Raw genomic sequence first — 25872 nt, 5'->3', positions numbered from 1 at the left:
TGACGTGATGCTCTTAAGTCAAAACAACTAACACAAATGTTGGTGAAAAAATAATAAATTTTTAATTCAATTTAACTTACAGTATGTTTAATGGATACTCTTCATTATTCTGCTCTCTTGGATAGTGGTCGACCGAAATCGTTTTTTCGATGGCTGATACCGATATCTAGAGAGCTGAGTTGCTGATATGATTTGGGCTAGGAATCGCTACAGATTTCCTAATTTCATCAGATTGCAATTATCAAGCTCTCTGTTTCGATACAGTTGTATTTATTTTAGGTGCTACGTGACTAATATATGAATGTTATTAGCCACTGGTGAGTAAAAATTCCGATTTTGCTTGCCAGAGCTTGAGTTGTGTAGTGGTGAAGAAGAACTTGAGCGTCACGATCCTTTTACTGAACAAAATGGTGAATAGAAAGCTGAACTCAACCTCGTCTTTTACAGCGTGTTGTGTCTCATGAGTGCGCGCCCTGAAGGAAATTGACCTTTTTGGCTGCTGCAGTGGGTCCGGATTAGTCGTGTCACTTAAAGACGTCAACTCTGATTTTGGTTAAACTTTTCCACGGACTGTTCATTCTCAGCAATCTCCGTTTTAAAGCAAGTAACATGCCTGTTGGACCTCAGTTAGAAGGTAAAAGTGTTGCAAAACTCGAGAGACTTGTATATTTGAATTTGAGAATATGTACAATCATGTCACATTATACAAATCAAAGTTTCCCTTTGCTGAATTCTGTGTATTTTGTATTCAAAGATGAGACCCATGCAGCCCATTTTCATTTCATGTCTCTTTTAATATCCTTTGTTATTTACAGTCAGTTGGTGATCAAAAAGATAAAAAGAAACATTATTTCTAATCATAGATTGCACAGATGAGGGGAAAAACAAGCATGAAACTTATCTCTTATTAATGTGTGCTGTGCTTATTCAACTGTAAACACTTCTCTTAAAGAGACAGTACCAATTTAGTGCTTGTTATACATATCAATGTAAACTCAATGTAAATCGCACACGTGCATATAAAAACATTCAACAAAATGTAATGTAGTAAGAGTAATAAATGTGTAAATACATGAATATTTAAAGGTACAATCATACATTATTAAATATATTAACTTCAGAAAACACTGTAAATATGAAAGAATTTCACATACAAATCTTTAACAAACCTATGCAAGGGTTTGGTAATTCTTTTTTTTTTTTCTTTTTTTTTTTACATAGCATTTTTGATGCAGTAGCACTTCAAATTCTTATTTTTATTATATAATTATTAGAGGTTGACTGATAGTGGATTTTACCGATAACTAAGTTGGGCAGTACCTGCCAATAATGATTAATCTACCGATAGTTTTTAAAATTGATACTGAATGAAAAAATAACACTCAAAGTAAAATAGTGCTGAACTTTATTACAAAAATAAACAGTAATGACTGAACCATGAAAATGTATTGTACTTTTTAAATGAAACAATTATATAAATATTAATACAAATGAACTGATATTCAAATTTTAAAGTCAGCTGATTTTTACATTTACGTTGTTTCCTTGGTCCACTAGAGGACACAATAAATACATAAACCATTCAGCACTATTAGATTATTGCATAGAACATTCCTATCCTGGCTGTTAAAAAAAAAAAAAAAAAAAAAAAAAAAGAGCATTTCATTTTCAACTGATGTGCATCAAATAAATAAAGTTTTAGTTGGTCCATATTCTCAAGTAAAATGAGGGGGAAAACGCTTCAATAGACAGTTCACATGGTGTTACACTTGCATTGATTCCTACTTCTCCAGACTCGAGCTTCATAATAACAGTGAAATACCACATTGTTTTTTATTCAGTACAGTTGTATGTAGAGTAGCGATATTCACAGATAGCAGTAGTATTCGGCTGTACTCGGTGGTGAAGCGGCTCAGACTATGAGTCCAGGCGAGGGGCTGTTCAAACAGATGAAACACAACAGACTGGAACCGAACGTGAGGATCTCGAGACACACACTTTTCCAAGTTGAAAATTTTTCCTGACAAAGCATTTAAACAACTCATTGCTTAATCTGAGAAATACTTATAAGAGAGCAAACGCAACGGCCAAAGACCTCCACCAACTGTAAGGGGCTGTTCACACCGAACGCTTTTGCAACCATCCATTTGTTTTGTAAATGCGCGCTAGACGAATTTCTTTGTTTCCCTTTGTTTTTACTTATTCAGTGTCTCGTGCAGGAACGCTGTTTTTTAGATGATGTGTCTAATTAAAAAGATCTTTAAAAGCATATTGAGACACCTGCTTTATGTTAAACTGTATTTGTTGTGCTGTGTCTAGCCTTTTTTAGCGCAAGAATGTGATCAATCTGAAGTCATTGTATTACAGTGAGGATAATTTATTTTTTTTATTATTGAAATCAGATGCGTTTCTGATTTGTTTATACGTTTCTCTCGGCTGCATGAAGATATTAATTTGCTTTCTCACGTCACTAGCTTTAAATATGCAACTTAGTTGGCTAATGAATGCATAAATGTGACCAGCTGGATATAAACTAGTACAAATAGATGGTAATAGATGGTATCAATCGTGACATTTAAACATTTGAGTAGGACTTGCGTGTATTTTTGTCTTTATTATTAGCTTTCTCTCAGCCTTGTCGGCAAACATATTGCTGTTCTCTACTAATGCAGCATCTAGCCAAGAAATTAATTAACTTTATAATGATATGATAATGTGTACTGTAGTGTACTGTATACATACATTTTCGACGTTGATGAAGTGGTCTGCTCCATGCAGAGTGTAGTCTCCCATGTCAAAACAAACACCACAAGGCATCAGTGAAGTGGTAGATTTTATTTCGCCACTAGAGGGTGGACCCTTCCCAGCTTCTCCAGCACCGGACGCAACGGGGAAAAACTATTGTTGTGGGTTTTTGCAGATAACCGATAGTTCCAGAAATCTGTAATCAGTGCCGATTAATCTGCAAAAACAATATATGGGTTGACCTCTAATAATTATGAATTCTGTTTTCATTAGGTTCCAACCTTTTTTCCAATCTTTCAATTTGTATGAAATTTCAAACTGTGACAACAGCTTGTATCATTATTAAAAATACAAATTCATGACATCATATAAATTGATAGCATGTGAAATGTTTGCCTTTGTACACAATCTAAAATGTGATTAAAAGCATCAAAAATGAAATATGAAAATAAAATGTACAATTTTGCATAGGTACTCCTATTGGCTAAAGGCACCCCTTAAGGAAATGTTGCTTTTTTCTGGTCACAAAATGTATCAAGGTAAAAAAAAATGATTTATTTTTATTTAATATTGGAGCAACATAATTTGCATGAAAAGAAATAGTAACGGAAGATTGTTTCGATTAAAATTAAGTAAAAAAAAAAATGGTGGTGAAGGAGCCTTTTACCCTCACTTAGGGTAAAAGGTCCCTAGCGGGTTTAAAATGATATCGTGTAGATACTGGGCCAATAGTTATAGTCTTAACTATTTAACAATTTGTCAACTAATATAAATAATTTTTAGACAGCAAGATGCTTTTTAAAATAACAAATTATGATGCTTACTCAAAATAACCACTTCAGAAAAGTGAATTATTTTGTTTCAGACACATTTGACATTTTATTACATCTCTATAAACAAACTAATCTCATATAACCTTTCATATATATGAAAACGTGTGTGTGTGTGTGTGTATGTATATGTATATATGTGTGTGTGTGTGTGTGTGTGTGTGTGTGTGTGTGTGTGTGTGTGTATATATATATACACACACACACACACACACACACACACACACAGTACTGTGCAAAAGTTTTATGCACTTGTGAAAAATGTTGCATAGTGAGGATGTCTTCAAAAATAATGCCATAAATAGTTTTAATTTATCACTTAATGTCATACAAAGTCCAGTAAACATAAAAAAGTTAAATCAATATTTGGTGTGGCCACCTTTGCCTTTAAAACAGCACCAATTCTCCAGGTACACCTGGACACAGTTTTTCTTGGTTGTTGGCAGATAGGATGTTCCAAGCTTCTTGGAGAATTCACCAAAGTTCTTCTATCTATTTAGGCTGTCTCAATAACTTTGTTTCCATCCAAGGATTTTTGTGAAAAAAGTTTTAGCGCATTAAAATAAAGCATATCTATTTAGGCTGTCTCAATAACTATGTTTCCATCAGCTTTATTTTAATGCGAAAAAGGTTTAGCGCATTAAAATAAAGCCGATGGAAACGTAAATTATCTTCATAATAATAATAATAAGTAAATTGTCGACATAATCGTTTTCCATTTAACTCTAGCACATAAACTCTGTCGATACTTCAAATGTTGTGAAAAACTGGTTTGCAAACACTTTTTGTCGAGAAAATTGGCATTAACGCAAAAATGTCACATGACAGAATTTACCTCAATCATTACCCTGTGTTAATCATGACGACACTATACATCCTTGAAAGCCAATTTATTGTACATGATTATGGATCGATCTTAACGGCATATGGATCCAATGCTGAAACAAGACACTTCCAGGAGTGCCAACACAAATATCTCGTATCATACACATCAACAAGTGCATGGAGAACAAATGCATGGCCACTGTTTGCGATTAATTTGGTCGCGGTAGACATCCGTTTATTTATTAAAGTTGCTTTTACACACCATTCAAAATAATAGTCGGCAGTCACGGAATTAGTCCACAATACAAAAAACATATAATTTCTGTGCACAAAGATGTTTTAAATACACAATACTAGGAGAAAAACATCAGTGTTCTTTTTTGCAACACTAACATATAGCCCAATTCTATAAAATTATTGTTTAGCTTACTTTTGAAGCCGGCAAAATTTCCTGTATTAAATTAAATAAATAACCAAACGAAAAAAAAACATTTAAAAAAAAAAAAATTACCAAATGAGAAAAATTATATTTTTAGACCTATATATGCCTTTTCTTTACACAAACTTAAATTAGCTTTACCCTGTTCTGTAGACGAATAAAGTCAGCTAAATGACATTTTCGACACTTCAAGATTATAAACTATCAGAAATATTTGTCCAATGCTGAGTTCACTTTCAGAAAATGAGCTTTTGAACATTTTAAAACATTTAAATATTTTAAATCTAAGCCTCTTTACCTCGGATCGCATTTGCTGAGCTTCTTCAGAAAATTAATTTTAGATTATAATCAAGTTCAGTTGGTCGTTAAAAGTTGCTGGGACAAATATGCGGGACATAATGCAGTTGAGATGGCAATGCTTTAGATTAGATGATTGTTCAAAATAGCCTATTGAATATCAGGAATGTATCATATGTAAACCCTGATATTACACTGCATCAGTTTTTCTTTAATATCTGTGCGCACCGCATATACACATGAATGGATGGTCCTTATACTAAGACTGAAAGTTTCCCCCACTACTTGGTGCAGGTTTCCAGCTTGAACAGGGCAATGATGATTCACTTTCGGGATGGAACCGGTGACAACCTGCGATAGGCGCAACATCAGGACCAATATTACAGTCCTATCAGAAGGGCAACTGCTCCCTTTTGATTGCAATTCCTCATCTTCTGATGCTTTTATTTGTGAAATTAAAATGACAGTAAGCTGGCTAATTTCAATGAATTGTCTCAATACTCTCTCCATTTTACCAAAACTTCAGTGGAAAAAAAATAAGGGACATCTTGGAGGGGAAATTGGATAAATGGATAAAAGGCCATTTGAATGGAAACAGGAAGAAGACGGCAAATTTCGCAATTTTTTTTTTTTTACGCATTTTCACTTTGTTGATAACAAAATAGCGTGAAAAGTGGATGGAAACTAATTGTTTCTGTCTCTTCATGTAATCCCTGACTGACTCGATGTTCAGTGGGGGCTTTGTGGGGGCAATGCCTAAAATTTTTGCACAGTACTGTATGACGATCGGTCACAACATTAAAACTACCTGCCTAATATTTTGTAGGTCCCTCTCGTGCTGCCAAAATAGTGCCAACCCTTTGTCAGTTCATACCAGTCTGGCCATTCTCTGTTGACCTCTCTCATCAACAAGGCATTTCCATCTGCAGAACTGCCCCTCACTGGATGTTTTTTGTTTTTGGCACCATTCTGAGTAAATACTAGAGACTGTTGTGTGTGAAAATCCCAGGAGATCAGCAGTTACAGAAATACTCAAACCAGCCCATCTGGCACCAACAGCCATCCATGCAATTATCTAATCAGCCAATCGTGTGGCAGCAGTGAAGTGCATAAAATAATGCAGATATGGGTCAGGAGCTTCAGTTAATGTTCACATCAACATCAGAATGGGGAAAAATGTTATCTTAGTGCTTTGGACCGTGGCATGATTGTTGGTGCCAGATGGGCTGGTTTGAGGATTTCTGTAACTGCTGATCTCCTGGGATTTTCACACACAACAATTTTGAATTTACTCTGAATGGTGCCAAAAACAAAAAAACATCCAGTGAGGGGCAGTTTTTTGGATGGAAATGCCTTGTTGATGAGAGAGGTCAACAGAGAATGGCCAGACTGGTTCATTAAAACTGCTGTGGCGAGCAGGGCGTGGTCAAGCGAAGACGTTGCGGAGCAAGGCTGGGATGGACACCTGGGGAAAATTATCTCTTGCAGCTGTTGCCGGTTGTGGTGTTGGCGTGCGAGAGATAAAGCCGCAGCCAGGGCCACAGTGGAGAGAGAGAGAGACGCACGCAGCAGAGTTGACGTGCGTGTTCCGCGTTTGGGGAAAAGGCAACAGTGAGAGAGAGAGACACGGAGCTGTGTGTGTGTGGGTCGAGGATGGTGTGCTGAAAAGCAATTTTATTTTGTGTCACACTGAAAAGTGTTTTAATAAAAGTCTTACATTTTGGATTGTTTACCCGGCTCCCGCTTCCTCCTCCATAAGAAAGGCAGAGGTCTGTCACAGCGGCTTACTAGGTTTTGGAATAGAGCAGTGTGCACTTGCACTTCCAACTGCTGTCTCCTCAGCCATCACACAATCATTTTATTGCACAGGAGTACTTTACTGTGCCATTGCTCAAAGTAGACACATCACACACACAAGCTCTTCCAAAACCTAGTGATAGACAGCATTTTAAGGCATCATATGTGCATCCTTGACGTGAAGGCGGTTCCATAATGCTAAGCAGCATAATGCTAATAAGTGTACTGATTTCTAAGATACCTACAACCAAAATCTAAGTAAACATCATGTGTATCCTTCACGGAGAAGGCAGTCCTTGAATGTATTGCAAAAAGCTCTGTAATTTAATCTAAATTGGTGAACAAGGCGGGAGACACAAACATTTAACTAAACATGGAAATGTATCCATAAAGTTAAATTAAATTAAAAATGGACTACTTAACCTGGTATTTGTTTTTGTATCGTTGTGCCTATTAGAACGTTGCATTATTAGCTTAGCAACATGCTAACTTCAAACTGCATTGAAATCAATTGTGAATCAACTTTTGTATGCTTCATGTAAGGAGCACTATTTGTGTGGCTTGCTGTGTTGCTGCATGTGTCGAGTTTTCTAAATCAATCATTTTTGAGGTTACATCATGGTAAGGATGCTATCTTAAAAGGCAGCTGCCTATGTAGAGGGTAGACAGAAGCAGCTCACTAAGGGGCGAAGTCACTAAAAAGTTGCGCCACTTTTGGGCGTTATGTTTCAGATCACAAACATGGATTTTATTCACTAAACTCGCAATCTAGTTTAAGCAGACACAGTCAGTGCTGAAATAACATTGCATCTCGAGAATTTACATTAAGTCACTGTCTTTCATTTCAGCGCAAACACGACTACTTTTTATGCAAATAGATAATTATAGAAAGCGATTCATTCACAAATGTGGTGTTATTTTCCTGCCGCAATTAACATTGCACTATTATGGCCTGAGGAAAGTAGGCAGTAAACGAAATGTTATTCAAATGAGATGCTTGTGTACATTTCCTATTGATCATGGCAGCAATAATTCATCAAATATTGATCAAGTGATATAGAACAGTGTTCTACGGATAACCTGGCATAGCAAGCACACTTTCGGCTAGTTAAAGAGATGATTCAGGTGTCCAGATTACAGTAGTGGAGTGATGCAGTACAGTCCCAGCAGAGTGTGTCAAATATCGGTGGCCTGCTGTATCCTTCACTATGCAGTGCTCCGATCTGACCCGCGCAAATTGTGTTCAACACAGATTTTGTGGTCGCGTTTGCACTGTTGCTTGATCTGCGTAATTCCTTGAATGCGGTGCTAATAGAGCGCAGACAGCACATACAAAAACTGTTCTTTTACCGTGTGAAATAACCACCACCCTTTGCGTGGCAGAGTTTTCTCTAAGCAGCCATATTGTCCTGCTCTTTCCGAGGTCTGGGCAAAGTAAATATTGTCTATTACTACCTACTACTCTCTACTCTGACCTCTGTGGTCTACTCTGCTTCAGACCTGGATCGCTGAGCATGCTGGTAGGAGCATGACCCACGATTCATGACCTCTGAAAGCCCCTCATCACTCGAACAGCTCTGTATAAAAAGCACAGGGTGAAATTATTGTCCCTCCTTGAGGTGAGTGGACAGCTGTTTCACGGAGAAGACATTAGCTTATAACAGTTATCTACTGTATACTGCGTTGATGTATCTACGATGATTGTGGGCAGACTATACGGCCAAAAACACACTCAATGCAAGTACACAAATGCACATATTCTAATGTTTGGCCAGCACATTGCAAGCGCACAGTTCCATTGTACATACTCTGTGCTTTCTTGCATTAATCTAGCAATAACAATCCTCAGTACTCAAGGGGACGATAGAGTTAACTTCAAATCTCTTTGCCATTAAATTAGATGTGTTATTATTCTGGTAGGTAGCTATGAATGTGGACAGTTTAACAAACTTAAACTATTCCAACAAGAATCTTTTCAAACTGTGACCAAGGAATGAGAAAAGTTGACCTAAAAGGGAATTGACTGTGGGTTACTCTAATTCTCCCCATAGCGGCCTTTATTAATTGCGTTCTGATACATTTTGGAACGCAACCGTGAAATTAAGGCCAAATCCACACTAATCGGTTTTCGTTTGAAAATGCATTGATTTAGCTGTTTACGCCTCTTATCCACACTGGAACAGTGGTTTCTGCCATTGAAAATGAAGACTTTGAAAACACTCTCTATGATCACATACTTTGGAAAACGATGTTAGGAAACTGCAAACCGAGGTTTTGTGTATGTTTCGGGCCTTAGTGTCTATTTGGTTTGTTTGCATGTACCTGCCGCATTTCCAGATGGCGTGTGTTTCCATGATAATTTTGTGCTGGAAATTTTTGCCGTCGTCGCTTGTTTGAGTTTTTAGGAATTACAGCTGTAATTATGTTCTTGAAGCCTGCCAGATACGTCCTCACATTACCGAATTCTCTCTCGCTCCCTCCCACTCTTCTATCTGTCTTTGAGTGCGAATAGCTGAGATGCCTGTGAGGTGTTTCCATAGAGATGAGGAAGGACATTTGAACAAGTCATTTCGACAGAACCAGTGCTCGAGAACACATGGGTCCCTCCTAGCACAGAGACTCTCTTTCTCTGTTCCAAACCCTAGTGAGATGCATTGCTGTCATCTGCCTACATAGGCAGCTACCTTCTAAGACAGCATCGTTCTAACCATTATGGAACTTTAGAAGTGACTGATTTGGATCATTCTTCATAGACAGCAATTCTTTGAGACACAACGACTCTGCTCTTGTGATGCACACAGGAGATTTGAGTCTCAGTTAATTCCAATACACTTAGCATGTTGCTAAGCTTAAAACTTGATACTCTAATAAGCACAGAATACATAGTGCACACAAATATTGGGTAAAATGCACCATTTTATTCATTACAATTTTTTTTGTCAGTACTTCTCCAAATTAAAATGCAAGTATATTTATAATCAACATTTCTCAACTGGATGATTTTTTGGATGAGCTTATCGCATTGCATTCATGGATTGCCTTCACCCACAAAGATATTTGTGATGCTGCCTGAGAATGTGGCCAAAACATCCTAGAAGGCAGTACAGTGTTTCTTTGGAACAGCCTTTGTTGTCCAGAGTGCCTAAAAATGCTGCCTTGTAGGCGACTTTTTTGGTCTGGGTCTCTCTCACATGCATTTGTTAGACATGTTTAAGAAAACAACTCATTTCACAACAGCAATTTTATGGACAATATAGTTTCACCCAAACCATGAGTGTCGCCCTGAATAAAATCAAGTATTGTATTGTGTGAACAGTTATTTCTGAGAATAATGCTGAGATTACAGATCATGTGGCTTGTGGAGCTTTGCACTGCTTTTGCAATGCTTTTATATTCTAGATCTTTTCCTCTTGTACTTTTCCACTCTGTCTACAGTATGTGTGTCTGTGTGTGTGTGTGGTCACAAAGGTGTACTCTCAGACCTCCTGTGATGAAGGACTAAGGCTAATGAACCGTAGAGAGAGACACTCCAACACTCAAGAGCTCACACACACACTAAAACTCACAAAAACACACACTTGTGAGTTCAGCTGTCCATGAGAATGTCATGCATCACACTGAACTGGTTCACACTCCTGTAGAGAGGGTTTTGTGTTTCCTGTGATATTGGCCAAGTATTCCAGGGGACAAAGAGAGATGATTTCTTGAGGTATCTTAGTATTTGTGCATGTTACTTTTAGGGGCAGTGGTAGCTCAGCGGTTAAGGCTCTGGGTTACTGATCAGAAGGTCAGGGGTTCAAGCCCCAGCACCACCAAGATGCCACTGTTGGGCCCTTGAGCAAGGCCCTTGACCCTATCTGCTCCAGGGGCGCTGTATCATGGCTGACCCTGCACTCTGACCCCAGCCTAGCTGGGATATGTGGAAAAGAAGAATTTCACTGTATATGTGCAAATGTATAATGTGTGATAAATAAAGAAAATTATAAAATTATAATTATTATTATGTGTTTGCGTGTTGTGTGTGTGTATGTATGTATATACAGTGACCCCAAAAAGTATTTGGACTCCTAAACTTGGCTTAAAAATGTATGAATTGTATTGCATTAGGTGGCAAAATATCAAAGCAGGTGGCATCTGCATACAATGATGCTAGAACTTTTGTCAGTACTTTTGCGAGCCATTTTTGCAGTGTCAGCCATCTATTCCCAAGGTGATTTTTAGTTCCGCTCAAGTTCACTTGTTCAAGTCCTGTTTAGATACTTTTTGTCTTCATTTTGAACAGTATAATCGCTTCATCTTTTAAAACTTTTTCAACTTTTTTTTTATGAAATGTTTTGGTGGAGAAGTGTGCTTGTGCTATCTTTATAATAAATGCCTCTTTTGTTGTTACAATTTCACTGTTGGACATTTTGTTTTCCTATGCAGTAGTTTTTATGTATGTCGTCTTGGATTCACACTGACACCTAGTGGCATGGATGTAGCATCATTCAAACACAATAGTTTTCAGGTACTGATGCCATTGCAGTAATTCACTATTCACTGTCAGCCATAATGTAATAACGTCTCATTCCAGCAGGGTTTGAGGAACACTGAGTCACACTGCAGTAGAGGGAGTGATTGGAGGAATGATGCTTTCAAAGTCATATATATCATCATCCTTGTGATTAGTTTCACAATCCTCTAACCCTTTTTCCCTTCATTGTGATTTTGTATGGTAGTCACTTCAGCACCACAGTTCAATGTGACCCAAATTCATGTGATTTTATGTATTCATTCATTTATTTTCTCTGTCAATCTAGCTTGACATGCGTCGTCATAATTGTGTGCTTGAATTTAGTATTACGCAGAAAAGTGCAAAATGTAATTGTTTAAATATATATATACAGTTTTTACGTATATTACATCCAGTAACAACGTTACCATAAATTTTTTGCAAAATTACTTGTAAAGCTAAATATTTTAACATATGCATTACATTACACCATCAAATTGTGCGGTAGCTGGAGTGAAGTCCTGAAGAGCACGCTAGTCGACACGTGAGCTGAAAGTGTCATAGAAGCACCACAAAATGGTGTGGTTGCTTCAGCAATTGCGTTTTGCATCACACTTTTTCCTATCTATCGGTTAGTGCGAAGTACTAATGAATTGTAATCTGGTACTAAATACAAATTACAGGACTAAAGTTGTAGTCAGTAATGTAATATCTTGGATTACATTTTAAGGTAATCTAATCTAATTGCTTTTGGAATATTTTTGGATTACTTCTGACCTAATTCTTGTTTATTTGATGTCCCATGCATTTGAGTAGGATAAGCTTGTACCATTTTGACACAATGTTGTTTAAATGTAAAGTAAAAAACTGAATTAATGGATCAAAATATGAGAATTAAAATGCTTTTGTAAAATAAAACACTTAAAATATTCTTACTCCAGCAATTTTGGCATATCAATGTGTGTGGTAACAGATCAGAACAATTATATTTGTGAATCAACGTCACAAAAAACTCAAAAGTCATAGCCGAAGCGCAATCATGTACATGTTTAAAGCCGAGTACTAAACTTTACAGCACTAATGCAGTCGGTTCTGCATTTCTGTATGGATTACCACTCAATCTGCAGTGTAATGATGGCTTGTTGGTAGTATCAAGTATCAGAATTGAACGTCTATGACATGGAACTCTTGCAGCTGCCATTAGACTCTTTAATAATGAATTAGGTTGATAAATGTTTTTGTGATGTTTTATGTATATTATAACTGACTTTTAAAATACATTTATTTATTTTTGATGCTGTTTATTTTTATTTATTGCCTTCTGCTTTTAATTCAGTTTCCTATAATCTGTGATGCAAAGATGGAAATAAACTCACCTCCCCCCTCCATTTGAAAACACTCGCAAATTTACTGAATTTATATCAGATGTCGGCTGATTTAGAAGGAAAAATGTAAAATATCTAAAACAAATTTTCATGGGATCAATAAATAATTTACTGCCTTTGCCTGATTAATATGTAATCTATAAAAGTAACCGTAATCTGATTGTGAGTATTTTAAAATGTAATTTAATCGAATTTCATGCACTTGATTTTTGTAATATGATTACGTAATCCAGATTACATGTAATCTGTGTTACTACACAGTACTGGGTGTAGGATTCCATGCTCTGATTTGTTGATTTAAAATGTACAGTATAAACCTTAACAAAAATCTCATCTGTTTGGGAGAAAACTCATTTTGCGCCACACAGTTGATATTTCACCTCAGAACTGTCACAAAACGTGTAAGGAACCACATAATATAATTTTGCAAAAATGTTGCCGCAAGTCACGTAATTTTCATGAGATCAAGCCTCAAATGTAGTGACGCTTGGGAACACCAACAGTGAGGTTGCAGGACATGGGGTGGTTGTGAAGTTCCACCTACATCTTTTGTCTATGGTCAAGTTTGTGTAAAAACGGGTGGTTGTTTGCCCCTTACTATGTCTGTTTGCATAAAAATGTGAGATTCGCCTCATTTAAATGTCAGGAGACAGGAACGTACTGCGAAACCTTTTGAAAAGGACATATTCAAAGCAGATAGGCAAATGTCTTTTGTCTTTGCTGTCTGGCTTTGATTTTTGTCAGCTCGCTATCACTTTACTTCCTAATCTATAACGTTTACAGTAATCGCAGTGTCCCTGTAACATTAACAACACTCGTGCAACGAGAGCAGTGGATTTAACCATCTTAACCACGGTTAGGCATTCCTTCTCAGGGTCACACGTCATGGATTTTCATCCTGCTTTTTTCCATGTATTTGTTTTTGCAAAACTCCCACTTAAAATTTAGAGCTTCTCCCCACCCTCATGTTTTGTGTATTTTACATCTATATTTTCGTCCCGATTGGCACAGACAGGTGTCTGTGGTAACAAGAGATTTCAGGAACAGTTCGTAACTGTAATTTACAGGAGTGGACCAGTCCGGCCTTGTTTGGTGTGGTTCACGTCACCCCTGCTGTGCCCAGACAAACAAGCGGGTTTAAAAGTGGCCCACAGATGGGCAGACGTTGTAAAGGCTGAATTAGAGCATGTTTGGGTTCCTGCATTGCATGGGCATTCGAGTATGGTTGTGTTTTTTTGGAGAGCTTGTTGTGTTTCTGTCCAGGCTGAGGTGTTTGCACTGTGTTTGGAGCCTGCTGGTTAATTTGCTCATCGTTTAAAATAGAAAACAAGAGGCCACACATACACAGAGGGGAATCAGACCTGCGGTGGTGTTTTCAGACATCAGACTGTGTCCTAGCTAAAAGTTCCTGTGCGTATATGCAGTACTTAAAAATAACTTTTCATAAAGTATATAGCAGTTCAGGTTATAGTCCAAAAACCTGAAAGAGAATTAGTTTTTTCAAGCCCTGGGTTCCCTCAGGATTTTTCTATGGGTTTTAATAATGGCAGTTTTGGATTTATGAGTAAAATAATGTTGGGCCTCATGTATTCAGATAGAAGACAAAGGCAGGCCTAACAGTCATAAAAAACATTCCTCAAGCCCCCTCCTTCTAAGTCATAAATCTTACTGATAAAATCGTGCCAAAATCAAACAAAGGAAGTCCTAAACAGACTACAGATCCATGAAGCCTTGCCCACTAAAGGATCGAGCACTCAACTCCTATTGGATGAGGCACACAACAGAACGTCCCTCAAACATGACATCATCCGGACTTCAAATAATTCTGAAAATGCTTCCAAAGTTGCTTCCGGCTACTTCGTTCACCGAATACGGACGTAGCTTTTTGCTGCTCTCCGGTGTAACCTCGTGGCATAAGGAAGTAATGTCCGACTTGAAACTGTAGCCATACAATCTCCATCTCGCTGGACGAGTTGAGATTACTCTGTGTTCAACCGAACACTCTAACGGATCCGAAGGAGACCGCCGAGCAATTCGCATCTTCATCCATTGGCCTACAGAAGTGAAGAGATTAAAGATTTCTCTTCCATCTTCAATCAAGTCGACATTTCTGAGTTCTCCGCCAGCCCGCCGAGAATCAACAGCCGTACCGCCCTCTGAGAATCAACAGCCGTACCGGCCGCCGACAGCGCGAGGAAACGGCTCTCGTCATCACACAAGCCTCAAGAAACCGGGTCAGAGTTAAAGGACGGAGGAAAACACATTCTACCTGTGTCCTCATGCGATTCAAGTAAGAGGTTACGTCTGGGCAGAGATAGAATATTATAGCGTGTTATTCTTGTGTTTCAAGGTTTTTGCTTGTACAGTTTACGGACCGCCATGTCCGCTCATTATTAATACTCAGGGTATTAATTATCACGAATTTGTTTTGCTGTATTGTGGTCCAACCAGATTGGACTGTTGTGCATTTTCGCCATCGCGGGTGAGACAGCAACTGAGTTCATCCATTAAAGAGTCAAATAACAAGGGACTTTTACGAGCCCCGCTCGTAAAACCGCGTCTCTGAGTGATGAACGCGGCTGCTTTATCTCCAGCTATCGCGAAATCAGCTTTCGTGCTGTCACTTAATAATCTCTCTCTCTCTCTCTCTCTCACTAACCACACTGACACACACACACTGATACACACACATCTTATGTGTTATAGGATTCTTTTTATTTCCATATCTAATCATATCACTGTTTAGTTTGTAGTTGTAAGTCGGACGTTTATTGACTGCATTGTATTAATTATTAATTATTACTGCATAAATAAACTTTGTTTATATTACAAAGAGAAGTGTTTTGGTTTGTTTTGCATACGCCTGTGTCGTGCTGACGGGATGTCAGTGCTCGGATTCAAACCTTCATTCATTGTTTTTTTTTATTCGAAAATCGATATTCTTCGGATGTCGATTTTCCTAAGAAAACAATCTAATATTGAGACTGTTTTAATATTCGGTTATTAGTCCCTGATTTCAGGGTGGTGCCCCGTCAATGTTAATCCTTATTAATATTCTATTGATTTTTGATAATTGATAATTATCTTTGACTGAATTAGAATGATCAGTAAGCTAGTGTTAATTTTAATGTTTCATCGATGTTAACAATTGATAAGTGTTGATTTTAAAGGATTAAAAAAAAAGCTAACATTGATTCTCATCAATGTTCTATTGATTTTAATAATTAATAATTATCTTTGATAATTATTAATTATTGCTAATAAACAAACTTGCTCCTAAACATAGCACACTACATTTACTGGAGTCCTATATGAGGTTTTAATGAGTTAGATCCAATTAATTAATTTAAATATTGATTAATAACTACAGAAATAATTATTAATTATTTCTGATAGTAACACTGATCTAAACAACCAGTAAAGCCCTACAATAATGTCTGTAATAAACATTACTTGAAGTTACTTGGTTTTGTTCTAAAACCTAAATTACACACAGTCATACCCTATATGTGAATTTTGAAGCTACCATGATTGTAAAAAATTATTTTGCTAACTAGTTGCTAAATAAGGACTACAACGGCTGTCCTTTTCATCAGGCACGTCCACTCACATGCTTGTAGTATTTGTAGTCCTTATTTAGCAACTTGTTAGCAACATACATTTTTTACAAACAAGGCGGCTTCAAAATTCACGTTTGGGCTATGAATGTGTGTAATTTATGTTGCAGAACAAAATTAAGAATCTTCAAGTAATGTTTATCACAGACCTTATTTTACTCATAAATTGAAAAACACCATTATAAAAACCCATTGGAAATTCCTGAGGGAACCCATGGCGAATTAGCCTTCTGGGTTCGCCTGCAAATTGACATCACAGCTGAACAGCTCTGTAGGTGTGTAAGTGATTATACTAATGCAGTTATTAAACAATAAGATACTGTGCTATGTTCTGAATTCAGTAACCACTTTATTTAGTAAAACACAGAGCAAAGTCACTTTAGGGAATAAATATCCAAAAAAACCAACAGTGCAGAGTAAAATTGCAAATTAATCTGCAGATTTAACAAAACATTATTTAATCAGTTATATCTCTCCCCCCAACAGTGATTTTTTTTTTTTACATGTGGTTGTGTTCTGCATTTCAAGATGGATTTGAATGGGGAGTATTTTCTCAGGTCTGTGTGAAAATAACCATAATATAGAGAAGACATAACAGGAAGCTTGTCTCCAGCACTGCTGTTACATTTCCATACAGAGCAAGCAGAGTGTGTCTGTGTGTGTGTGTGTGTGTGTGTGTGTGTGTGTCTGAACAAATATAAAAGAGGAAGGGAGAAGAAATAATGAAGATAGAGTGTGTTTGTGGTAAGTGACGTCATATTTGCTGGAATTAGGGCACATTTTCTGTTCAAGTGTCTGTTGTTCATGTTTGTCCACTATTGACTCCAATTTCCAAATCTGTTTCTCTCTCATTAGCGTGCCCATGTTTCATTCCAGATCTCTGGCCCACTTACTCTGTAAATGCAGCGGCTGCATATGTGTGTGAGAGTTTGTAAATGTGGGCTCAACAATGAGGGCCCCGGGCCAGTAATAGCCCTTTTCCATCGAAACTGCCATGGTTCTTGTGCTGGGCCTGTGCTCCGCTGGTTCACAATCTGGAGCCTATTGTAAACCAGCCGTGCTTTTCCACTGACCTAAGAGCCGAACGCTGACGTAACGGGTTACTGTCTGCGTGGTAGTTTCACGTGACTACTTCAAACATAAACAAACATGGCGTGTTACAGTGTGTTTGTATACAGCTTTTACTCTTGTTTTTGAGGACATATTTAAACATACGGATTAATGCAGTCCATCATTATTACATTGCTCAAGATTGTCAGAGACGACATCTACGCTAAAGACGACAGGTAATGTAATTACATTATATTGTATGAACTATGGCTTAACTTGCTAAGTTCTGTAAACTGTTACAGTGGAATCATTATTAACATTGGTGTAGCAGATGGTTGTATTTGGTTTTTTGCCATAGCATATAATATTATTGATTGAGAATCCCACCATTTTACTTAAAAGATAGCCGCGATCTTCCAAACTTAGTGAGTAGCTGGTCAAAAATCCCCTCACAGAACAAAACATTGCACAAAATATGATGACAACAATGTAAGAAAAGCTAACAAAGTTGGCAAATATAACAACTGACTGAGATCAGTTGCAGAGGACACTGGCAATTCACTGTTTATCACGAGCGTTACTGGCTGAATTCAATGCCCCGGTTAGTTAGCAGGCTGGTCTGTGTCCGAGACCAAAACATCGTTGCTCCGTCCTCTATCGCTTTTGCTCATGTCCTTCTTATGGTCCCTGTACTCCCTTGAGTGCTTTTCGGTTTGTTTATGATTTGGTCATTTGTCAGATTGAAGACGGCGTGCATCATTTTGTGCTGTATCTTCATTCTCGTAGAGTATTTTTTTCCTTCGTGATCTCTCTAGTTTGTCCCGGATCTTTGTAAATGCCTATAAGTATCGCAAGTAGAGCACTCGTTTTGTCGTGTTACCTGAACGCTTTTGATGTCTGATAAATTAAAAAAAACTCAAAATTTGTATTATTGTTATAGAGTGAAGAAGTACTCCTCACTGCAGACGGTAGCTACTGTTGTTGTTTGGGAAAACTTTACCATGGTGATGAAACATTATCCCACCCTCCGTCCGCTGACGTAATAGGTTCTTGCGTAGAGACCAGCAAGATTTTGGGGCTGTTACGGAACCAGGTTTTTGGCCCCGGAATGGCCTTTTCTACAGTGGAAATGCACGGAACAGTTCGAGAATTCGCACCGGCCCAGGAACCTGCACCTGAACCATGTCGGTGAAAAGCAAATCAGTTTTGTTTGTCTTTCATCTTCTGAAATATGCCACGAAAACATGGAATACTTTGTTTTCATCACGGCAGTTATCGCGTTTGCCAACACTGTTCGACACTTTACTGGTTTCCCTCATATGGATAACGTAAACAGCGCGTGAAAGTTTCGGTGATTTACACAAAGCGCATAAATGTTTAATGAGGTAAGTACTGAGGCATTATATGATTGGTTGTCTGTTGCTAAACAACTTTCTAAAACATTCTAAGACTGCATAGTTTAACGCTGTATACATTTGGCACCGCAATACTGGGTTAACCCCGCTCCGGAGCAGGGTTTTATAACCCCGGGTAAAAAGCGGTGCTAACCCCCTTTCAAAATTACAAGTGTGAAACATTGCTTTACCCGGGGTCAAAAGCAGGGTTTCGAATGAAGATAACCCGGGGTTAAGCGCAGTGTGAAAAGCCCTACAGATTTTGGAGACAGTTGACTGAACTTTCACTTTCTCCATTGGGCCAGTGCTGCGTTGTCACTACATCTTTCTTGCATTGATCGTGTACATGTGTTTGTATGCCATATCATTTGGTGTACTGATGTATTGAACATTGTCATGGATTCTGGTGATATAAACTTGTCACCAAGGTAAAGAAATTGTCAAAATTGTGAGAATGATTTGCGATTAGTTCTGGAATCATCAGTTAAAGGTGCACTCAGTAACTTTTTGCTCATGTCATCTTGGACTTACAGTGACACCTAGTGGTGTGGATGCAACCTCATTCAAAATCAGTAGTTTTCAGTTACAGATGCCATTGTAGAAATTCACTATTCACAATCAACCATGATTAATCCAAGAGTGAAAATTTCAAATAACAAGACGGTTACTGAGATTAAGCGAGTAGTGTTCAGCTGTTCATGTGATTCTAAAATGGCAGCCCCCTGCCCTATGTAGAATAAAACTGCTTTTGTAAGCTTACTGATATTAATGAACTCTTAATGATTTTATACATATGTTTCAAAATTACAATTAATTTATTTTTAAGAATAAAACTTTTTTAATGGGAAAATAATGACTGAGTGCACCTTTTTAAAATGGGTTGAAAATAATAAATAAATCACTGTTTTGTATGCCATCGTCTTCCAGCAAAAGTATTTCTAAATGTATAACTGTGATGGAGATACATTGCAAACTGAAAACCTAATAAGTTGTCACGTAAAAAAAAAAGAAAAGAAAATATACTATTTCTTTCTAAACTTTAAAACCTCTTGCTAAATGTTTTTGCCTGATAAAGGATTTTTAGGCAGTAATATCAATATGTGGATACTTGCCATTTTTCCTCGTTTACTGCATTTTGTGTTGTAAATGCAGTGCCCAACTCCAATTGGTTGTGCATACCTTTATTTATTTTTTGGTGGTGTCAGAAGCCAGTGTCAGAAATTAACTTTACCATTAAGGGGCAATATTTGCCCATTGCATTTGATTCTCAGGGGATTTTTTGTAAAAAAAAAAAAAAAAAAAAAAAAGATTTTACCTTTTTATAAGGGGAATTTTTTTTTTTTTTTTTTAACTAAATAAAAACAGTCTACTGTGTTTCATCTTTTCAGGTTAAATAATTCATGAATCATTAATATTAACTATCGGTAAAATGTATAACTAGGCCTAGAATAGAATATTTCAGATGTTACAAATAAAAAGCAGGGAAATTCATTACGATGGCTTTTTTTTTTTTTTTTTTTTTTTTTACCCAACATTTAAAATTATGGGAACACTTGTCAATTTCAGTGGCATTTTTGCCTCGAGACCCCTTAATTTCTGACCCTGGGTGATGCCGTTGAAAGTATCAGTAAAACAAGTACAAATGGACTACTGGGCCAACAGAAGAAAAAAATCCAATTTTTGAGTCCTGCATTGTCTCTAAAGTGACACTTGTGCCCACATTTGAGAAGAGAGGGCACAAAGCCGTCTACATTCTCTTGGGAACATTTGCTTACGTACTGATTCTGATTCTCCCTCGGAGCCCTTCTTTGAGTGTGTGTGTTTGTGTGTGACATTCAGAGTTAAGTGCTGTTGAAATGGACCTTCCACTTTTGCTCATGCACTGGTCATTGTTACAGGTCTGTTTCTGTCGTCTTCCACCTCAGTCTTTCCTCTCTGATCTTTTCTCCTGTCTTACTCTCTCCTGCTGTAGACATTCAGCCAGATGATTTTGTTCCCTCTCTATCTCTGTTGGGTTTTATTTTTTTTTTAATCTCTTTTACCCTGTTCTTTCCTTTCCTTGTGTTCAGCAGCCATAAGGACAAAACAAATTGGTATTTATGGACCAAACATGAGAAATGCAGGGGGTAGAGACAGGTGGAAGAAAATTCAACAAACAGACGAGGAATTATACACCTTTTTCACTGACACGGTGCCAGAGCCAGTACCCAATCTGGCCCAGTTCCATTTGTTTCCTCCCAAAAAAAAAAAAAAAAAACGGTTCTGAAAAAACTGGTTCCGTTCCGGCCCCTTAAAGACCGTTTCAAATCAATGGGGAGTTTTTTACCATCCATGTCTGTTAGCTTACAGATGTTGTCTGTTACATCTTTTTTTGTCTCTCAACTTCAAGTAATTGAAAACGTACAGTAGGTCGATTCTGAGAAAGATGGAAAGGAGTACAAGAGACATTAATCGATAGGAAGGAACGAGGCAGGAAGGTGTTGTGAAAAGATGAAGCCATCTTATCTGCTGATTGACTGTGCAGTTTGTTAAGGCGTCTTCATGCCCTCCTTTGGACTACTTCCATTTTACAGTCTATTTTATTTCTCTGCATTGCTTTTCCCTTTCTCTCAATTCTTCTGTCATTTTAAAGGCAGTATGTTGTGTGTTTTGGTTAGGGTGCTAGCACTTGGCCATGTCCCAACATCCACCATATCCGCCCCATTCTGTTGCCATGGGAAACAGGTCATCTGGGTTTATAGATTGTGACAGTTGTGCAGATTACATTGCAGATATAATGTCTCTCACTAGACCTGTGATGTTAAACTGAGTGATTTACAAACAAGTTACTGAAGAGTGTGTGCATGTTGTCAGCAAGGTTATTAGAGTTTATTATTTTTCAGGTCATTTTTAATTCTACACTTGCATTCAATTTAAGTTTAGTATATTGTCAGTTTTAAAACAGTGTAATTTTTAAAATTTAAAGTTCATTTTTTTTTCTCACGTATCCCAGTCGACTATAAGTAAGCCATTTGTTGGTTGATTTGACCTAAAAGTGTAAAACTGTGGCTCTATTGTTTAAAATTTTCCATTTACTTTGCATTAATTTCAGTTCATGTAGATGTTTATGAAATTATAGTTTTATTAATGATAACCCTTTTCAGCACTGTGTATGTGTGGGTGCACATGAGACTTAGTTAGCATTTCACCTCAAGGACTGGTCCATTAGTGCTCTCTGTCCTGTAAGTATGTTTGTGTGAAGATGTCAAACAAAGCAAACTTATTGGTGCGTTGAGATGTTAATCTGCACTAAGAGTTCAACATGTCTGGGCCGTGACCCAACCTCCCGCACCACTGCAGGCTTTATCTGCCTTCAGAAAACACGATGTTTGGATATATTACACGCCCCTTTGATTGCCCTGCGATTTCACTGATGAAAGGTTAGTTTGTTCCCATTTTAAAAGCATAATGGTACTGTAAGTACGAGCGATTCTCTTTTAACTATTGTCACAATCGAAACTTGTTTGTGTAGACCTTTAATGACAGACCGGGCGTAGCTGCTTCCTGTTTCAGGGAAAGAGGAGGAACATGGTAATGTAAACGAGAGCATGTCTGTGCTACCGGAAGGATAGAGAGGGACAAGGGGAGGGAAACTTCACTGGTTTCATTGATATGGGGGATTTTATTTGAGATTGTAAAGCCAGGTTTTGGGATTTTACTGTGATGAAATTAATGATTGACTGATGTAGGTTTTTTAATGGCTGATACTTTTATTTGGAAAGCAGGGTGCTGTTGGCCGATGAAGTCAGTATCCCTCAAATTAAACTACAGGTGTAGTTCATCACATTAGCTACAGACATGTTTCACTTACTGTATGTTTGACAACCAGGAAGTATTCATAAAGATTTTTATCTTGCCACTAGGAGTTCTCCAAAGAGTTCCTAGCTAAGAGTTTTTGCTTAAAAGCTATTCTCAAAACTGCTTTGATCAAGTTTTACTATGGAAATCTTAATTTAAGAGTAAGGCGGAGTTGACCTCGTTGCTATGGATGACGTCACATTTTATGAGCGCGCTCTTTTAAATCCCTCAAAGTGATTGGTAGACAGGGAAGCGCTATTTCTCAGCAAATTCCTCATAGACAGATAGCAGAATAGATATAACAAATATAATATAAGATTTGGATTGACGACAAAAGGCATGTTTTGGATCATTTGTGAGTCACTCTTATGGATTTAGAAGTCCTCAGGGGGACTTCTAACCTGCCTTGGGTTTAGGAGCTACTTTTAGCGTTAAAATACTTAATGAATTACTCTTAGATGAAACATTTTCTAGTCCTAAAATTAGGTGTGTGTGAGGTAAGAGTTGCTCCTAAATTTCTGCGTTAGGAGCTACTTTTAGCCTTAAGATTTTTTGGGAATACGGCCCAGATATTTTGTCTTTATTTTTTAAAGAGCAAATCTTTTGTTTTCCAACAAAATAAAAAAAGTTAAAACCCAACAAATTTTAAAAGGTTTTTGAAAATATTGTTTTAAATCTTACTTTAAAACAAATCCTACATTTGAAAAATATTTATTGAAATTACTAAAATTTTAGGTGTGACTTGTCAAAATACTTTTGGAGCTGATAGAAAAACAGACATATAGAGGGCCGATGGATGGATTTATGGATGGATAGATGGATAGATGGTTAAATGGATGAATGGTTAGATGGTTTGGATAAATGGATGGATGTTTAATGGATAAATAGGTGGATGGATGGATGATTTGATGGATAAATGGGTGTATGGATGATGGATGGATGGTTGATATATGGATGGATGGTTTGGATGGATGGTTTGGATGGATGGATGGATGGATTGATGGATGGTTGGATATATGGATGGTTTGGATAAATGGGTGGATGGATGGATGGTTTGATGGATAAATGGGTGAATGGATGGACAGTTGGATATATGGATGGATGGTTGGATATATGGATAGATGGGTGGATGGTTTGGATAAATGGGTGGATGCATGGGTGGACGATTGGATATGGATGGATGGTTTGATGGATAAATGGGTGAATGGATGGACAGTTGGATATATGGATAGATGGGTGGGTGGATGGATGGATGGACAGTTGGATATATGGATAGATGGGTGGGTGGGTGGATGGATGGATGGATGGTTGGATATATGGATAGATGGGTGGATGGTTTGGATAAATGGGTGGATGGATGGGTGGACGATTGGATATGGATGGATGGATGGTTTGATGGATAAACGGGTGAATGGATGGACAGTTGGATAAATGGGTGGATGGATGGGCAGACGGTTGGATATATGGATGGATGGATGAATGGATGGTTCGGATGGATGATGGATGGACGGTTGGATACATAGATGGATGGATGAATGGAAGCACGGCCGGTTGGATATATGGATAGATGGGTGGATGGATGGTTTGATGGATAAATGGGTGGATGGATGGATGGATGGACGGATGGTTGGATATATGGCTAGATGGGTGGATGGATGGATGATTTTATGGGTAAATGGGTGGATGGATGGGCGGACGGTTGGATATATGTATGGGATGGATGGATGGATAGACGGTTTGGATGGGTGGATGGATGGATGGATGGACTGTTGGATGAATGGATAGATTGTTAGATGAATGGATGGGTGGGTGGATGGATGGATGGTTAGATGAATGGATAGGTGGATGGATGGATAAATGGACAGATGGAAGGATGGTTAGATGGAAAGATGGATAAATGGATGGATAGATGGATAGACAGATAGATACAGTAGATGGAAAGATTATAGACAGATGGCTGGACAGATGGCTGAATAGATTGATGGATGGGTTGGATAGTCAATTTAATAAAAGCAAATAAGATGTACACACAGTTGTGCATTTTAAATTAAAATAAACATTTATAGATAGGTATTGTAATTTTTCCTCAATCATTTTACAATTTTAAATTTTAGAACATTTTAGGAAAAAAAAAAAAAAACTGAACTGAACTGAAATTAGGTAAAATGACTTATGTTAATCAGCCCTGGTTGATATATCCATCTATCACTGAATGAAACAGAAACATCCTGTTGTATTTTCTTGCTCTGTGACCTTAATGTCAAACATCATTGTGAGAACTCCAAGCATACCAAGTAAAAATCTCAGCAGTGGTGTCCCACATCTCTGCCATATAAAGAAACCTCTGTACTTACCTGAGCTCTGGCCAGTAAATGTTTAGCAGTAGTGCTGCTCTTCAGTCCCACTGGTATGAGTTGTGCAGTGAAGCAGGTATCATCAGCTTCAACCATCAGCAGGAAATTGTGTTCAGAGGCTGTCGGACGTTTTCGTTTGGTCCCCGGAGTGTTTTAAATGATTCAAAGAGTCCTCCAGGAAGGTCACTGTGTATTCTGAGGCATGACCCTGTGCTACGAACACACACATACAGGATAAAATGACTCTCTGTGTAATGAAGCATGTATAAGAAAACAAACCAAATCAAATTAAAATCCTTTTGATGGGGCAAACTATGACTAGCGCTACATGGAATGCTTTTAGAGATAATGTCTCCCTTTACACTATCCCATTACGGTTGTTATGCCTTATTATTGAAAACATCATACTTTATAAGAATAGAGATGCTGAGATGTTGTTTTCAAAGTTCCTATAAAATCATAATCTGAGTTGTGGCTTTTAGTCCATATCTGTTAGCTTTGAGGTCACCTATACTCTAAAAAGTTGACATATTTGTAAATATATGCATTTAAAATTTACAGTCTCTTCTGTCCAAAAATATTGGTGAAAGCGTCCAATAAAAGAACGTCCCTCCTATTGAAATGGTAAGTAGCAAATTATGGTTCGTGACTGTGAACGCTATTGGTTTAAAAAAAAAAAAGAAAAGAAAGGACAAGGCGTTCAATACGTCCTGCCCAAATTTTCTGTATCAATAGGAAATATGTCCATACAGGAAAAATATTGCTGTCAAACCATGGGGTTTTTAAAGGCTGTCTAGTAACTGGGTTTGT

The 25872-nt window shown here is 37.6% G+C and overlaps 1 protein-coding gene and 1 long non-coding RNA gene across 6 annotated transcripts in view; one reads left to right on the top strand and one right to left on the bottom strand.

The window, feature by feature from the left end:
• aplp2 (amyloid beta (A4) precursor-like protein 2) overlaps positions 1 to 25872 on the top strand; it is a 98631-nt gene that overhangs the window by 20443 nt on the left and 52316 nt on the right. The gene's annotated exons all lie outside the window — the stretch shown is intronic.
• On the bottom strand, positions 811 to 25384 carry LOC127416785 (uncharacterized). Its single transcript, XR_007893170.1, has 3 exons — positions 25063 to 25384; positions 2743 to 2962; positions 811 to 1937 (listed from the first exon to the last, which is right to left on the bottom strand). It is a non-coding gene; the product is annotated as an uncharacterized LOC127416785 (long non-coding RNA).

Source organism: Myxocyprinus asiaticus, chromosome 26, assembly GCF_019703515.2.
Source record: "Myxocyprinus asiaticus isolate MX2 ecotype Aquarium Trade chromosome 26, UBuf_Myxa_2, whole genome shotgun sequence".
NCBI lineage: Eukaryota > Metazoa > Chordata > Actinopteri > Cypriniformes > Catostomidae > Myxocyprinus > Myxocyprinus asiaticus.
The sequence above is the reverse complement of the archived record's forward strand: the minus strand, read 5'-3'. Positions and strand labels throughout refer to the sequence as shown.